The sequence below is a fragment of the Plecotus auritus genome, assembly GCF_963455305.1.
Source record: "Plecotus auritus genome assembly, chromosome: 6".
NCBI classification, from domain to species: Eukaryota; Metazoa; Chordata; class Mammalia; order Chiroptera; family Vespertilionidae; genus Plecotus; species Plecotus auritus.
The window spans coordinates 33,355,604-33,374,080 of NC_137773.1; the positions used below are offsets into that span (position 1 = coordinate 33,355,604).

The following is an 18,477-nucleotide window of genomic DNA, read 5'->3' on the forward strand; positions in this document are numbered from 1 at the left end:
GCGAGGTCCCTAACCTGCCTGGGTGTTCTCAGATGTGAAGTGCAGACAGAGGCTAGCCCTCCAGGCTTCCTGGGCCTTCCCCAGACACGTGTCTCTGTAATCAGCATCATTCCTCCTGCCTCTTCCCACCACAGCCAGTCTCCTTCAGGCTGGCAGTTGTTTGTCTCAGGGCTGGTTATAACTCTCCCTTCATCCTCAAAGGCACATGGGCCACTCCCTTACCTGGTCTGTCATGTTCATTCTTGGTGCTTTTATTATGTTTTCATTTAGCTCAAAGTATTCACATTATTTTATGTGTGTCTCTGCAACACACATCAATGCCTACTTTCAATAGACACTCTGTGGGAACAGGGGGCTGGTGTGACCGCTGTGGGAACAGGGGGCAGGTGTGACCGCTGTGGGAACTGGGGCAGGTGCAGAGGTGACCACTGTGGGAACTGGGGACAGGTGCAGAGGTGACCACTGTGGGAACTGGGGGCAGGTGCAGAGGTGACCGCTGTGGGAACTGGGGACAGGTGCAGAGGTGACCACTGTGGGAACTGGGGGCAGGTGTGACTGCTGTGGGAACTGGGAGCAGGTGCAGAGGTGACCACTGTGGGAACTGGGGACAGGTGCAGGTGTGACCACTGGGAACTGGGGGCAGGTACATGTGTGACCACTGGGAACTGGGGGCAGGTACAGGTGTGACCACTGTGGGAACTGGGGGCAGGTGTGACCTCTGTGGGAACTGGGGGCAGGTGTGACCTTTGTGGGAATGGGGGGCAGGTGTGACTGCTGTGGGAACTGGGGACAGGTACAGGTGTGACCACTGTGGGAACTGGGGGCAGGTGTGACCACTGTGGGAACTGGGAGCAGGTGCAGAGGTGACCTCTGTGGGAACTGGGGCAAGTGCAGAGGTGACCGCTGTGGGAAATGGGGACAGGTACAGGTGTGACCACTGTGGGAACTGGGAGCAGGTGCAGAGGTGACCTCTGTGGGAACTAGGGCAGGTGCAGAGGTGACCTCTGTGGGAACTGGGGCAGGTGCATAGGTGACTGCTGTGGGAACTGGGTCAGGTGCATAGGTGACCTCTGTGGGAACTGGGGCAGGTGCAGAGGTGACCGCTGTGGGAACTGGGGCAGGTGCAGGTGTGACCTCTGTGGGAACTGGAGGCAGGTGCAGAGGTGACAACTGTGGGAACTAGGGCAGGTGCAGAGGTGACCGCTGTGGGAACTAGGGCAGGTGCAGAGGTGACCGCTGTGGGAACTGGGGCAGGTGCAGAGGTGACAATTGTGGGAACTGGGGCAGGTGCAGGTGTGACCTCTGTGGGAACTGGAGGCAGGTGCAGAGGTGACCGCTGTGGGAACTGGGGCAGGTGCAGAGGTGACCTCTGTGGGAACTGGGGACAGGTGCAGAGGTGACCGCTGTGGGAACTGGGGCAGGTGCAGAGGTGACCTCTGTGGGAACTGGGGCAGGTGCAGAGGTGACCTCTGTGGGAACTGGGGCAGGTGCAGAGGTGACCGCTGTGGGAACTGGGGCAGGTGCAGGTGTGACCTCTGTGGGAACTGGAGGCAGGTGCAGAGGTGACAATTGTGGGAACTAGGGCAGGTGCAGAGGTGACCGCTGTGGGAACTAGGGCAGGTGCAGAGGTGACCGCTGTGGGAACTGGGGCAGGTGCAGAGGTGACCGCTGTGGGAACTGGGGCAGGTGCAGAGGTGACCGCTGTGGGAACTGGGGCAGGTGCAGGTGTGACCTCTGTGGGAACTGGAGGCAGGTGCAGAGGTGACAACTGTGGGAACTAGGGCAGGTGCAGAGGTGACCGCTGTGGGAACTAGGGCAGGTGCATAGGTGACCGCTGCAGAGTCCTCCTGCACTGTCTCTCAGTCCAGAGGGGCAACAGGTTGTGGGTGACACAACATGGAAAAGGAAAGAGGGACTGCAAACAGAGGGCCCTGGGACACTCCAGGAGAGGCGTTGAATCCCCTGAGGCCAGTGGTTCTCAACCTTTCCAATGCCGCGACCCTTTAATACAGTTCCTCATGTTGTGGTGACCCCCAACCATAAAATTATTTTCGTTGCTACTTCCTAACTGTGATTTTGCTACTGTTATGAATCGTAATGTAAATAACTGTGTTTTCCGATGGTCTTAGGCTCTACAGCAGCGGTTCTCAACCTGTGGGTTGCGACCCAAGAACCGCTAGCAGGGTCGCCTAAGATCATCGGAAAACACAGTTATTTACATTACGATTCATAACAGTAGCAAAATCACAGTTAGGAAGTAGCAACGAAAATAATTTTATGGTTGGGGGTCACCACAACATGAGGAACTGTATTAAAGGGTCGCGGCATTGGAAAGGTTGAGAACCACTGCCTTAGGCAGTTGGTGAGAGGCCCCCACAGATGGACACAGTTGACGGAACCTTGGCTCTCCAGGAAAGAGCATTCTGGAAGACCAGACGGCTCAGGTCTTCATTGTTAAAATTCCACCCACTCTGTGGAGGGGACATGTTCCCCTTTTATAAATGAGAAGAGGAGTTGGAGCACCAGGCCCGGGCTGCGCCTTGATCATCTCTGCGCCCCCAGGTCTGCCTCCGGGAGAGCTGGACCTGGTCAGACCTGCCCGGCACAGGCAGCATGGAGAACAGCACTAGACCGTGTTGATTTAAAAATCCCAGGTTTAGGGCTTACTTCCCCCTTTGGGCTAGAAAGCAAAATGCTAGCATGTGGCATTAGACTGATGGACTGTTGCAAACTGTCTTGAGTCACACAGCTAATGGGTCCCTGGTGGTCTTATCCCTGGAGCTTTCCCCTCCACGGGGCTAACGCCTTGTACAGCATCATTCCTTCACTTGTTCCTTCATTTGTTCATTTGCTGATTCACTCCACAAACCTCCACTGGCCACCTGTGTTGTTTTGGCCTTGAGTCCAGTGCGTTAAGGGAGCAGGTGGTTCAGTGTGAAGACAGACAAGGACACACTTAAATTTCCAAGAGCTGTACACCCACATTATAACCAGAAAGCATTAAAAGGAACACAGACATTCCTCCTCCCATTCTTGTCCACCAACTCTTCAGCTCCCATCTCCTGAAAAACAGAAGCGTTATTATCAGTTTTCTGTGTATCTTTGAAGAAGTTCTTGATGCACATAAAAGTAAATACAGCCCTGGCCAGTGCGCTGTGAACCCCCTGAAGGGTCACCAGTTGGATTCCCAGTCAAGGGCATGTACTTCAGTTGCAGGTTTGCTCCCCACCCCCCGCTGGGGCCTGTGCAGGAGGCAACCAGTCGATGTGTCTCTCATATCAATGTTTCTCTCTCCCTCTCCCTCTCTTACATTCTCTCTGAAAAGCAATGGAAAAAAAATATCCCAGGTGTGGGTTAACAACAACAATAAAGTAAATATGAATACAGACTCTTGTCTTCCACGCCCCCATTAACACAGAGAGCAGCATATGTTACATACTGTTCTGCACTCTGCTTTTTTTTTTTTTTTTTTTTTTACTTAATACATCTTAGATATCCTTGCATATCATAGAAATAGCTGTAGAGTTTCCCATTGTGGACGTGCTATCACTGATTTAACCATGGACATCTGAATTATTGACAGCCGTCTGCCATTTCAAATAATAGACTTATAAATGTTACTTCAAAGGTGTGTGTTTGTAGATTCTAGTCACAGAGTATAATTGTGGAATCAAAACAATCTTCCTGAATCACTTTGCCATTGTTATGTCTCCTACAGTCTACATGGAGTTAGGTTTTTCTCTGTGATTCAGTCTAAAAGTGAAATCTTACTCTCTTAAGAGTTGAATTTTAACCCATTTATATTTATTGATGTAAAAAATTACGTTTGGTCCTATCAGCTCTATTATTTTTATTGTTTTCCTTTATTTTTCCCCACTGTGTGTTCTATTTTTTTGTGTTGGGGGAGGGCGTGTGTGTTTTTGTGTGTAATCATATTCAGGGATGTTATCACTTTAAATGATGCTAAAATCAATGATTCTTCTCTTCCCTTCCCATTTTTTTATTTCCCCTCCCTTTCTTCTATCACTTAATAATAGCTGATATAATTACTATCTTAGGTTTACCTTTGTACTAAAAAATATATTAATTCTTCTATATTTGATTTGTCATCTTTTGATGTTTTTATCTAACCCTAAAATTAATACATACATGCAAACTTGCCATAATTGCATCCTCCATGTTTTGGGGTGGGCATGGGTTGTGTAATTTCTTCCTTGTTAGAGTATGTGGTATTTGCATTCTCATCTGTCACCTTAATTGCCACCTTTGTTCATTCTTAAGTAAATGCATTTCCCAAGTCATCTCCATAATTGGCTACTGTGAATCCTCTAGTAGTTCCTCTGAAGGGCTCATAGGAACAATAGTCCCCAAGTCCATGTGTGTTCAAACTGGTTTTCTGTATTACTTATTCTTATTTATGTACTAGAGGCCCAGTGCATGAATTCATGCACCAGTGGGGTCCCTCGGCCTGGCCTGCAGGATCAGACTGAAACCGGCTCTCCAACATCCCCCGAGGGGTCCCAGATTGCGAGAGGGTGCAGGCCAGGCCAAGGAACCCCACCAGTGCACGATTGGGGCTGGGAAGATATGCAGGAGGTTGGCCAGCAGGGAAGGGACTGCGGGAGGGCTCCTGGACATGTCTGGCCCATCTCACTCAGTCCTAATTGGCTGGACCCCAGCAGCAAGCTAACCTACAGGTCAGAGCGTCTACCTCCTGGTGGTCAGTGCACGTCATAGCAAGCAGTTGAGCGGCCTTAGCATATCATTAACATATAATGCTTTGATTGGTTGAATGGCCAACCCATTGACTGTACACTTAGCATATTAGGCTTTTATTATATAGGATTCTTGACTATCTTATATATATTGCTCTCCTGGGTTCTGGTTTTGAATATTGCTGTTTTGAAATCAGAGAGCAGCCTCATTTCTTTTTTCTCTCATCAGTTATGAGGATATCTTCTCTGTTACTCTTACCAATATTTCATTATTTTTAAAATCCAGTAACTTCATTAGGGTGGATCTTGGTTTGGCCTATTCCTGGCTAATGCTCACCTCCTTTTCTGCGTCAGGGGTGGTTTACCGCCTTATATTTTAGGTGCATGTCCTGTTCATCTGTTTCCTTTGCTTCTTCAGAGGCTGTAGTTTTGCACATGCGGCATCCCTGTGCCTCTTCTCTGGCCCTCATTTACTCTCCAGCCCTTCGTAGTTCCTTCATCTCCTCTTCACATTGTTCACCCTTCTCGCTTCTGCCATCCTTCTGTTTTGCAGAGTTTCCACAGTGTCTATCCTCTCTTGTGCTTTTTCTAATTTGTCTTCATGTTAATGATGATTTTGGTTTGTGTGTGTGTGTGTGTGTGTGTGTGTGTGTGTGTGTGTGTGTGTTTATACTTCTTTCCTGGGATCTAAATGCTCATAAGCCATCTCCTCTAGTGTCTCCTCACCTCTTCTCTGAGTTCTTATATATTACTACTGTCTTTCTTTAAATGTGGCTGTTTCATGCTGCTATACTTGGTCCACATTTCCACCTTTTCCATTTTTTTCTGCTGAGTGTTCCATGGTAAAACACACACGCACTAATATTGGAAGAAGTTAGACTTTACTGGCCTATCTATCCAAGAGGGAGTCCTGTGGGTGAAAGGGAGGGACCGTCCATCTTTGTAGACTGCACAGTCCGAAAACACTCTGCTCCCAGCGCCATCAGTGGCAGGCGGCTTCACGCTGAAATGTTGCCCCCTGTTGCCCATCTTTTCTGTTTCTCTGAGACAGATCAGGCCCAAGAGGGTGGCCCTTTAGAATCGGTCTTGGCATGGACCATTGTAGTTGATTTTTCCTGGCTAGCGCTATGCCTTCTCAATCTGTTGATTCAACTCTCAAACATAGCCGTGCTTCTAGAAATAGAAATAATACTAGCTACTGTTTCATCCGGCCAAGTGGGTTTCCCGCATCAGCCTGCTCAGCCCTGCCTCAGTTCTCTTGCTTCAGTGAGAACTTTGGAGTGAGCCTCTTGCCACAGGAAGAAGGAATCTGTGGCCTTTTCCGAGACCTGCTGTCCAGGCCGCGGCACTCTTCCTGCGTCAGCGGGTTTCCTTCCTGTGCAGCTTCTGCCTGGCCAGCGCCCTTTCTTTCCTCCCAGATCCACCCCTCAGTTCTGAACAGGAAATGTTGCTGTCACTTCAGGAGGAGCCCCTCGCCTTGTGACAAAGGTCAGAAACAGTCTTATTGTTTATGTATTTGAACAACACACTGGAAGCCACCTACCTGGACATTTATTCCAACCAGGTGGCTCCTGGTATATTGTTCAAAGACATCTCTCTTCTAAAGGTCTGACTGAAAATGGAAGTGTGATCTTGTTCCTGTTTACATCAATGATTATCTAGGATATGTAGATGGGGAAGATGGAAATTGCTGGCTGTGTCATGTTGCCCTGTTAGATACTTTGTCTGAACAGGCAATTTTGATCAAATATAGTCATGTTTCTAGAAATAGAAATAGTAATCGCTACTGTCTCATCTTTGTGCCAGTCACAATATTCTCTCTGAGCCCAGAGAACATCCCTTACAGCTTGGATGCCATCTTGTTTTCATGCTGAGTTACTGTACCCATCCATGCCCGAAGGCTTCCAGGGTAGAGACAGATTCCAAGAGAGCTGTCTTTGAACAATACACCAGGAGCCACCTGGATGGAGGTGCATGGCCGAAGGGTGAGGGGGACAGTGAGTCAGACACGGCACCTGGCAGCACGTGGAGTAGCTTGAGATACCCCCATGGTCTCCGAAGCCAGTGCTTCCTCAGATCCTGCTTTATTTGTGCTGATCTTCCATCAGTTTGCCCTGCCTCCTCCTGGGAGCCTTCCTTGACTATCAGCCGCTTGAGCTCCTACATAACAAAAGCATGAAAGTGAAATGCCGGCTGTGGCTACATCTGCTCCAGGCGGCTCCAGGACCATTCTGTTCTGGCCTTAGTTTCACCCGGGGATTTTCAGTTCCAGCTCCAAACTCGCTCTCTTATCCTAGACTCCAGCATCTCTGGAGGTACTGCCCAGCCTTTGTCACAAGAAGCCTGTGGTGCACTTAGCCTTCCGGTCAGTCCCTACAGCTGTGTCACCATCCACTCCACACCAGGGGAGGGAGGGGTTGGGGGAGGAACTGAGAGAAGCTCATGGTTCCCTGTCCTGGCGTAGCCCTACTCCTGGTTCCCCACCGAACCTGTGAATGAAAGTGTGGATCTCCTCCTCTCCCCCGCAAGTTACAGAGGCATCTCAGGTTCCATTGTCCTATGCCATCAGGATCAGGCCTCAAATCCCAAGCTTAGCATTCATGGTCCTTCACCAATCCATTGTGGCCTCGGCCCCATTAAATAATATAATTTCATGTTTAAGGGTATAAACGTACATGCATGTACTGGTATGTTAGGTATTGAAAAGCATAGAAACTTAAATTACCTTTAATAATGCTCAGACTTGGACACTGAAAATGAGTAGATTCAACTGGACACAAATTGCCAGTTAGGAATGGAGATTCATCTTATATGTACCCTGAAAAGACTTTCTTGTCACTATAAACTCTTGCAGATATTGGCTTATGTATCAGTCCTGGACAGTCAGTACTACCAGGTCAGATGGTCCTTGGAGCATCTATATACATTATATAATAACTAGAGGCCTGGTGCACGAAATTTGTGCATGGGGGGAGGGAGTCCCCTCAACCTAGCCTGCACCCTCTCCAATCTGGGACCCCTCAGGGGATGTCTGACTGCCGGTTTTGGCCCTGTCTCTGGGATTGGGCTGAAACCGGCAGTTGGACATCCCTCTCACAATCTGGGACTGCTGGCTTCTAACTGCTCACCTGCTTGCCTACCTGATCGCCCCTAACTGCCCCCCCTGCCAGCCTGATCACCCCTAACCACCTCTGCCTGCCAGCCTGATTGCCCCTAACTGCCCCCCCCCCACCAGTCTGGACACCCCCAACTGCCCCCCCTGCTGGCCTGGTCACCCCTTAGTGCCCCCCTGCCGGTCTGGTTGCCCCCAACTGCCCCCCTCTGCCGGCCTGGTTGCCCCCAATTGTCCCCCCTGCTGGCCTAATTGCCCCTCACTGCCCCCCTCTGCCAGCCTTGTTACCCCACGCAGCCTGCTGTTCGGTTGTTACTGTGAGGGCATCGTGACCAATTTGCATATTACCCTTTTATTAGTATAGATGTTTAATACATTGGAATATCTTTAAGAAAATATACAGATTTATACACACATTTCTATTTGGTCTTTATATATGTTTATGATTTAGAAGTAGATCTAATCATGCCAAAACTGGTGTTTAATTTGAGCAGAGCTGATCTTAAGCATAAATTAGCTTAAAAACCAGTCACTTCATTCAAATTGGCTTCCTCGTCATTTTAAAACCTGCCTGAAATGTTTCTCCTTTTCTAAGTCCTCCCTTGACATGAACCTCAGCCCAAGTCCTGCAGCCTCCTGGAAGCCTTCCTTGACTGTCTCTAATCACTTGAGCTCATCTATATTTATAAAAGGCTAAGCGACCATCCGACCATCCAACTGGTAGCTGTGATGCGTACTGACCACCGGGGGGCAGACGCTCAACACAGGAGCTGCCGAGCTGCGGTGACTTGGCAGCAGCAGTTCTTGGGTGACCCACCCTGAAACCAGAGAGGAGAGAGCCTGATTCTGGGGGATGTCGAAGAGCCTGTTTAGGCCTGATCCCTACAGGCCAGGCCAGGGACCCCACCTGCCAGAGGGACCCCACTCACTCTGTAGACACCCTTCAAGCCGTGGTGCCACCCCAGGTGTGGCCAGCCGGGGAGGAACCACGGGAGGTTTGGCTCCAGGGTATGTCTGGCCCATCTCACCCAGTCCCCCCCTACCAGCCACCTTCTAATTAATTTCCTTTTGATGTGGTCCAGGAACCCAGCAAATCTAGTCACAGCCCTCAGGAAGCCCCTTCCCCCGTTTGTGCACGTGGCTGACGAATCTGTGCACTGGGCACTAGTACATTAACAAAGGCAAACTGGCTTGCAGACACTGTCTGCCTCTCCGAAAGGGGATGACCCCATGCAGGGATCAGCCATCACCAGCCCAGCCCCTCGCCCAGGGCTCTGCCCAACTGGTGCTGTCAGTAGTACTGTTGAGCCTGTATCCCATGCCTTCTCCTGAAGCACCTGCCAGTGTCAATTTTAGATGAGCACAGCAGTTGTCCTGTCTCCAGTTTAGTCTTTGTAAGCTGAGGCCTAACAAGGCTGGCTGGCCACGGACCACAGCAGTAAAACTGCAGCTTTCTCTGCTCATCTGCTCCCGGTTTCCCCTGCAGGGGAAGCTGCCTGCTGCCTGAAAACACTGAAAGCAGAGTGGGCGCTTCTAACCAACATTTCCCACATTCGATAATCTGATCCCTGGAGTGTTGACAATGCCATGGATTCTATCAGAAGCTTTAATAGCTTATTTCATCTAGCTAACCTCCGCCCTAGATCATTCGGGGGGAACGTTCATGTTACTCCACTAATGCACATTTGCCAATGTTGTGCCAGTTCCAAATGCATTTCTTTTTCCAGATGAAGGATTATCATTAGAATCTAGGGAAACATTAAAGTCTCCTCAAATCAGGTTACTAAGAAGAGTCTTAATGGGTTTAATAGGTAAATTTATGCATCTTCACTTGTATATTGTACCATTAATTAGTTTACCTCATCTTCTCCCAAGATTAATGTTGGTATTTTAAGCTCTTTCAAAGATTGCTTTTTAAGAGGGACTTTATTGGCAAGCTCCTGGATAAAGGACCCTAATTCCTATGCTCATGCCTGTTTTTACATAAAATGATGCATTCTCAAGGGTAAGAGAGCATGCATATATATTGATGTTTTAGGTGCTGAAAGTGAAAACCAGAATTACATGTAGCAACAATTTAATTTGTGCAAGTGTAACCTGGCTCAAGTCTCTGTTACATGATCCCGATTAGAAGTGGGGCTTCACCTTGTACCTGCTTCAAAAATCCCCTCAGGAGGCACCATGGTGTTCTGCTACTAAAACTGCTCATGGCTGGAGCTTACCACCATAGGCCTGCAGAGCAGGTGTTCCGGCCCCTGGAGTCCCTCAGAGGGGGAGATGCTGCTGCCGCCTGTTTTTTTTTTTTTTTTTTTTTTTTTTTAATCTTTATTGTTCAGATTATTACAATTGTTTCTCCTTTTTCCCCCCATAGCTCCCCTCCACCCGGTTCCCACCCCACCCTTTGCCCTTACCTCCCCCAACACTGTCCTCATCCATAGGTGTACGATTTTTGTCCAGTCTCTTCTTGCACCCCCCCCATACCCCTTTCCCCCTGAGAATATCAGTCCACTCCCTTTCTATGCCCCTGATTCTATTATATTCACCAGTTTATTCTGTTCCTCAGATTTTTAATTCACTTGATTTTTAGGTTCACTTGTTGATAGATATGTATTTGTTCTTCATAATTTTTCTCTTTGCTTTTTTCTTCTTCCTCTTCTTAAAGAATACCTTTCAGCATTTCATATAATACTGGTTTGGTGGTGATGAACTCCTTTAGCTTTTTCTTATCTGTGAAGCTCTTTATCTGACCTTCCATTCTCAATAATAGCTTTGCTGGGTAGAGTAGTCTTGGTTGTAGGTTCTTGCTGTTCATCACTTTGAATATTTCTTGCCACTCCCGTCTGGCCTGCATAGTTTCTGTTGAGAAATCAGCTGACAATCGTATGGGTGCTCCCTTGTAGGTAATTAACTGTTTTTCTCTTGCTGCTTTTAATATTCTCTCTTTGTCTTTTGCTCTTGGCATTTTAATTATGATGTATCTTGGTGTGGTCCTCTTTGGATTCCTTTTGTTTGGGGTTCTGTGTGCTTCCTGGACTTGTAAGTCTATTTCTTTCACCAGGTCAGGGAAGTTTTCTGTCATTATTTCTTCCAATAGGTTTTCAGTATCTTGCTCTCTCTCTTCTTCTGGCACCCCCATAATTCTGATGTTGAGGTTGTCCCAGAAGCTTCTTACACTATCTTCAACTTTTTGGATTCTTTTCTCTTTTTTTTGCTTTTCTGGTTGAGTGTTTTTTGCTTCTTTGTATTTCAGATCTTTGACTTTATTCTTGGTTTCCTCTAGTCTGCTGTTGAGTCTCTGTATAATATTTTTTATTTCAGTCAGTGTATGTTTAATTTCTAGTTGGTCCTTTTTCATATCTTCGAGGGTCTCGTTATATTTATCGGCCTTTTCTAGGATATTCTTGAAGAGCCTTATAACCGTGGTTTTGAATTCTATATCCAGTCATTTGTTTTCCTCCATTTCTTTTGTTTGTGATCTGTTTTTTCGTCTCCCCATTTTTCACTGCTTTGCTGAGTTGGTAGAATAGCTTTGTGTGCTAGGTTTCCTATATGGCCCAGTGGGTCAGCCTCCCCAGTTAACCTGAGGTGGACACTCTTGGTGTACCCCTTTGTTGACTGTGTGTACAGCCTTGTTGGTTGTAGTTAAGTCTTGATTGTTGTTGGTATCACTGGGAAGAATTGACCTCCAGGCCAGTTGGCTGTGAGGATTAGCTATGTCTACACTGGGAGATTTTCGGTGCTGGAGACAGCCTTATAGGATTAGCCTTGCCAGATTTCAAAAGCCTCTGTGCTCAGCTTGGAAGGGGTGGAGTCTCAGGGCGGGGCAGACAGTCTTGGCTTCCCGTCAGCCCTGCCCTTGCACGAGTCTCCAGACCTCCGCCCCTCTGCAGTTCCCTAGTTTCTGCCCTACAGTCCAGACTTCCCCAGTAAGAGCGTGGGTCCCCAGGGGCTCACCCGGAACTGCGGTTCAGTGCAGTCGGAACTGGGGTTCAGTGCAGTCAGGAGCCCCCGACTCCCTTCCGCCAGGGACAGCCTGTGGTAACCTCCGCAGTCAGTCCCTGTGCACAGTCACGCCTCCATACCCCTGCCACCGCGGCTCCCCTGAGTCTCCGAGTTTCCGAGTCTCCGGGTGCCTTTCTCTCTACCTGACAGTCCAAACTCCCCCTGCATGAGCCTGGGTCCACAGGGTTTCACCTGGAACTGAGGTTCAGTGCAGTCGGAACTGGGGTTCAGTGCAGTCGGGGGCTTCCTTCCCCCTCCCGCCAGAGAAAGCCAGCCAGGCACTCCGCCGCCCTTCCTCTCTGGGCACGCGTGTCTCCGTACCTCAGCTCTTTGCTGCTCCTTCTCCGTGAGCTTTCCTCTTTCCTTCTAGTTGTAGAATTTCCACTCAGCCAGCTTTCCTGTGGTTCTGGATGGTGTCCGTTCTGTCTTTTAGTTGTAGTTTTGAAATTGTTGTGTGAGGCAGCAGTTTAGGTGCTTACCTATGCTGCCATCTTGGTTTCTCCCTGTTTTTGTTTTTGTTTTTTTATATTTTATTAATTTTTTACAGAGAGGAAGGGAGAGGGATAGAGAGTTAGAAACATCAATGAGAGAGGGACATCGATCAGCTGCCTCCTGCACACCTCCCACTGGGGATGTGCCCGCAACCAAGGTACATGCCCTTGACCGGAATCAAACCCGGGACCCTTCAGTCCGCAGGCCGACGCTCTATCCACTGAGCCAAACCGGTTAGGGCGCTGTTTTGTTTTTTTTGAGAGGAAGGGAAAGGGAGAGAGAGAGAGAGAGTTAGAAACATCAATGAGAGAAAAACATCCATCAGCTACCTCCCACTGGGGATCTAGCCTGCAACATGGGCATGTGCCCTGACCAGTAATCATACCAGCAACCTCTTGGTACACGGGTCAACGCTCAACCACTGGGCCACATCGGCCAGGGCACCTATTACTTTGTGAAAACTTAATCTTCACCATAAATCCTCACCCGAACTTCATGAGGTTGATATTGTCATTATCCACATTTTACAGATGGGAAAACAGAGTCTTAGAGAAGAGCAGTGACTTACGTACAAAACAACCACTTGTACACTTGGGAGCAGGTGTTCAAACCTAGGGCCGCCAGACCCACAAGCCTGAGCTCCACACCACATGCCGCCACCTGGCTGTGTCCCGGGAGGGAGCGTGGCTCTGACCCCTCGAGTGGGGCTGGTGGAAGCGCAGGTGAGGCACCTGGGGTTGTGTTGTGTGCACATCCGTGAACTTCACATTAGGAGACAGGCTTAAATGTCAGTTTCGTTACTGAAGCTGTTTGTAGACCTTGGAGATGTCACTGAACCTTCTCTGAAAACAAAATTGCCGGTTACTGGCCAGCTTCAGGCGGTCATGTCACGTGAACATACCGTGCCCGATCTTGATCCCCATACTTTTCCATTTAGTGGGTCACTGCTGTCCACAAACACAAATAAGGTCCCCTCCCCGCGTTCATGCTGGGAGCGAGTTCTGCTTTCGCCTTCATTCTGCAGAGGAGGAAACTGGAGCTGGGAGAAGTCACGTGTCAGTCTCAGCTGGGCTGGCGCTGACCAGCTCGCTCCCCAGGGCCTGGCTACTGTCCGCTGCCGCCCAGGCTCTTTCACAGCAGAATGACTGGTTCCCGCTCCTGGACCTGTGCTGAGCAGAGCCCACCCCACCTGCTGGGGTTCCAGTTTATGAGGGCCCATGTTTCTAAGGGAATTGCAGCCTTGCTCATTTTCCCTCCCCAGCTCCCAGGGGTGCGGCACCCCCTCCTCAGTGTTCCCGCACACCTACGCACATGGGGTGCTTGCTGTGTGCTAAATATTCCTGGGCATGAGGCGCCCCCCGGGAGGAGGAGCCCACACGTGCAGCTTCCAGCTCAGGAGGAAGGCAGAGGGGAGAGGCGGCACCCTGGGCAGGAAGTTCAGGGTGGCCTCCCTGTGTTGTCTAATCCAGGCCCTGCCAGGCATGCAGTTCCAGAGCATGTGCAGCCACGCGGCCCGCCAGAGGCCCAGCTGAGCCCTCTGCAGGCAGAGTGCCTGGATCGGCCTCTCTGATTAGGTAATTATGCACAGCTGTGCTAGGAGGCCGGCGGAGGGCGCACCTGGCCTGCTCCAGGGAGAACTCCAGTCTGGCCCAACTCCTTAATTACCTTTGGAGGCGCGACAGTTTAAATTAAATTCTGATTGTTTTCATGTTGGATTTTGCCAAAGCCCTGAGCTAAGCATTAGTGAGGCTGAGGTGGAGGGGAGGGCGGCCGGGTGACAGGTGGCACATTTGTCTCCTTCGGCTCTTTAGCGGAAGTGTTCCGTGAGTTACAAGAATACGCCGGCAATTGGTTCCCGAGCAGAGGTGTACAGACCTTGCCAGGCCTGCATGTCAGGTTTGCCATTTTCAGCCATCCCCAACTGGGTGCTCAAATGTGGCTCCACTTAGGATTTGTGAGGCAGACACACTCACACCGGCTGTCACTCAGCGTTAGATACAACACTGCAGCTTTAAATCATTTCTGTACTCTGCCCCCACCGCCACCTTTTATATCATCTCAGTCGTCTCGCTGTCTCCCCATTTCTATCCAGTCTTCTGAGAGGCTGTGTAGAGTGTCATTCAGCCCCCAAGTCTCCAGAGACCAGCTTGGAACCCCAGGTATCGCCCTTGGGAGCACTTTTCAAAGCCCGGATTTCCTCGCCCCTGCCTGTCCCCTTCTGAAATGAAATGACTGCCTCACTAGCTCTTCACTAGCCTTGGACTTGTCTGAAGGGAGACAGAGGAGCCAGGGATGATGGGTGATGGCCCCCAGGGCGTGTCGGAGCCAGGCTGTGCTTACTCTTCTAGTTAAGAAGAGATCCTCTCTCTCCATCAATAGCTGATAAGCAGGCCGGCTGACTTCCCCATCAGGCTAAGCTAACAGGTCAGAGCAGCCCTCCCTCCCCTCTCAGCCCCGCCCTTTAACAGCTTCCTGCCCTTTGGTATTGGCAACTATGCGTCCTTCTTCCTCCCATCAGCCCGGTCACTCAGGACGTCCTCGGGGCTTTGATTTCTCTTTGCATTCAAGTCCAGTCTGACCTAAAGCCCTCCAAGCTCCAGGCCTCAGGTGGAGGGGAGGGGTCACATTTTCTTCCCAGGGCTGTCTGTATACCTTCCAGGACACCTGCGTGTGCCGACTTACACTTGCTTATTGCATTTTGTTCCTATTTTCCAAACAGACACGAAGCGTCCGCTGGGAGCGCACCACATTACCGGCCCTGCCTGCTGGCTTTCCTGGGGAGGGAGCTGCTTTCGCTCCCTGTGGAGTGATGTGCATGGACCCTTCTTTCTCTAATGGAGTCCCAGTGGTTGCACATGCGACACGTGCTCGGGGGGCCACAGGATGGCAGCAGGCTGCACGCCCTTCCCAGGGCCCACTGCTCCCATCCCAACGCTGATGAAGGCGGGAGCCTGACTTGCCCCCTCCCTCCATCTGTCCTAAGAGCTGCCTCACCTGCGTCCCTGGCAGAACTGCCTTTACATGTGAGGGCCTGATGTTTTGATTGTTTTCAACCCAGGATACCCACCTGGTAGATTAACTGCCTCAGTTAGTACTGGCTCCCCACAAGCCCAGTCTGTGCAAGATGTTCTAGCAACCAGGAGGGCGGTGGCGCCTCCACCCGCCATCCGCGCCCTGTACCTTGGGAAGCCGTGGGAATCTCAGCTGTCCCTTAAAGCTTTGGTGACCTGCACACCTGTCAGGCTTCAGTTAACGTGACCGACTGATTCATTCCACAGAGAAATGGGGTTCATTTCCTTTGCCAGTGACTTGGCAGTTTTCTCTGCTTAAAGAACGTTTAGAATAGATGGCGTAGGTGGCAATCGAGAAGAAATGGATGCTATTAATTTTTCCCTTTCAAACTGAGGTTGGCTGCAGAGTCTGCATCCCATTCCCCCAGGAAAATGGACCACAGCCTCCCCTGCTTAGAGCTGTGCAGCCCTGGAAAGTCAGAGATGGTGCGGGGGAGGGAGGCGCTCTACCCCCAGGGGTCCTGAGTCAGTGCGCTTGTTAGTGTTGGCCTGCTCCCCCATAGACACATGGATGCCTTCTCCATGAAAGAGTCCTTTCTGTTGGAGCCCATCTGTAACTATCCAGCTCATCTGGCAGGACAGAGTGATCGGGGCCAAGGAATACTCTTTCTGAGAACAAGAAGAGATCTGGATGGTTGGATGGTTGGATGGATGGATGGATGGATGGATGGATGGGTTTCGGGTGCAGGCTGCTGAAGGTCTCATGGAGTGCTGAGATAAAGCTTGAGGGACGAAATCCCGAGGGAGGGACCAAGGTGCAGAGAAGGGAGCCGACGTTCCCTGGAACCCTGATGGTACCCTAATTCTGGGTATTGAGAATCCCGGCAAAGGGTCCAGGCAGTGAGCTGCTGGTCCTGGAACCCGACAGTGAGTAGCAGCCCTCAGGAAGCCCCTTCCCCCCCCCCCCCCCCCGCATGCATGCGGCTGATGAAGTGCTGGCTCCTGGTGCGAGCAGGCTTGCGGCCTTCCCCAGCTCACCTGTAAAGACTGAGGGAAGACCCAGCTGGTGTGGATCAGTGGTTGAGCTTCGACCTATGAACCAGGAGGTCACAGTTTGATTCCTGGTCAGGGCACATGCCCAGTTGCGGGCTTGATCCCCAGTGTGGGGAGTGCAGGAGGCAGCCCATCAATGATTCTCTCTCATCATTGATGTTTCTCTCTCTCTCTCCCTCTCCCTTCCTCTATGAAATCAATTTAAAAAGATAAAAGACTGAGGGAAGGAGTGGAGGCACGACCAGGGTTGTAGGACATGGAGTGAACCTCCCATGGCTGGGCATCCCCACAGGGATGGCTAAGTCATCCAGTGCAACATCGCTCCCGGGCGGACATTCTCTCCGCACCACCCCTCATGGAGTCACAGCAACGCGACCTGCGGAGCACTTGCAATGGGGTGGGGGCAACAGAGGAACTAAGTTTTATTTTTAATTTCAAGTAATTTAAATGTAAATAGTGACATGTGCTTAATGGCAATTGTACTGGCTAACAGAGGTATCTGATTTCACCTAAATCCTGTGTTACCAAAGCCAGTTTTGTTTAGGTTTTCCAAATGCTGTGGTGTTTGCTCTAAGCTTATCTATAAACCCTCAATTTAAAAACAAAAATAATCATGTTAATAAAAGTCACAGCTGGCACGTGATGAGTAATCACTACACATCATGTGCTTTGCTAAGCATCTGACATGCTTTGTCTAACGTATGTCACATGTGATGTCCTGAGTTTACAGGTGAGGAGACTGAGTCACTGAGAGGTTCAGTTGCCTGTTTGCGTCGCCCAGCCAGTCCAGGCAGCGTGGGCCCCAGATGTTACTCTGCGGCCTGTCGGTCAGCTCTCGGGGCACTTCTGGCTGGAGTTTTAAGACACAGTCATGTCCTGGTTGTTGAAAGCAAGGCTGTGTGTGTGTGTGTGTGTGTGTGTGTGTGTGTGTGTGTGTGTGTAATTTTTTAAAATTGAATTTATTGGGGTGACATGTGTTCACAATACCATTCAGGTTTGAAGTGTTCGAGTCAACAAAACATCTTGTGCACGCTGCATCGTGCGCCCACTGCCCCAAGCAAAGCCTCTTTCAGTCCCCATTTTCCCCCTTTGCCTACCTCCGCCTCCACCTCACCCCCTTTACCTCTGGCTATCACACTGTTGTCTATGTCTATGTGTTATGTATCTACGTTTTTGTTTTTGCTTAATTTCTTCCCTTCTTTCTTCCAGTCCCCCAAGCCCCTCCCTCTGACAGCTGTCAGTCTGCTCCCTGTACCCATAAGGCAGTGTCTTGAGGTCATTAACAAGCTGGGTTTAAACAGTGGCCACACCGCCACTCCATGCTTTGCAGGGTTTGGATCTAGATCCCGGCTGGAATGAAGGCGGCACGCATGAAGACAGGGCTGAGCTTGCAGAGCCCAGCCTGGGTCTGCTCACCTGCCCTCAAGTGGAGGGTGGGGGACCTTTCCGGCCCCAAGTCTGCCTCTGTTCTCCACCAAGCCCACCCGACGAGGGAAAGACGGTTTGCCTGGAAGCAGACTAAGAATGAGGAGAGGATCTGGATGATGTTATTTTCTTCTGGTGGGGATTCATCCTGCCCTTTGTGAGGCAAATGGGGGCTCATACCTCAACCCAGTGCGAGCTTGCACTCACCAAAGGGGGACAGGAGCTTGTCCAGACGTCTGTGCATTGGTCGCTGTCCCATGCCTTCCAGTGGAGCCTGGGTGTCTGCTGGCCTCTGTGCACTGGCAGATTCCAGCTTTACTCTGCGTCCTGTCAGCACCGGAAGACATTCAGAACTGGGCCCTGTGTTGTAACATTGTTCCTGCTTGGCTTCTTCACGGTCTGTCTCCTGAACTTTAGAATTTGGGGAAAATGATAGCTGTAGGGTTCGCTTCTTGGTCCCTTCTTACTTATTGGGATTTGGTCCCTGAAGTCTCTAATTTCTGTCCTTTCAGATGCTAAAGGTCACTAAATCCGTTGCAAGTTTTTCTGCATCTTGGTAGCAGCTCACTGCCTGGACCCTTTGCCGGGATTCTCAATACCCAGAATTAGGGTACCATCAGGGTTCCAGGGAACGTCGGCTCCCTTCTCTGCACCTTGGTCCCTCCCT

The 18,477-nt window shown here is 50.2% G+C and overlaps 1 protein-coding gene across 1 annotated transcript in view; it reads left to right on the forward strand.

The window, feature by feature from the left end:
• The window catches only part of SPOCK1 (SPARC (osteonectin), cwcv and kazal like domains proteoglycan 1), a 502,022-nt gene that overhangs the window by 461,962 nt on the left and 21,583 nt on the right, over positions 1-18,477 (forward strand). The gene's annotated exons all lie outside the window — the stretch shown is intronic.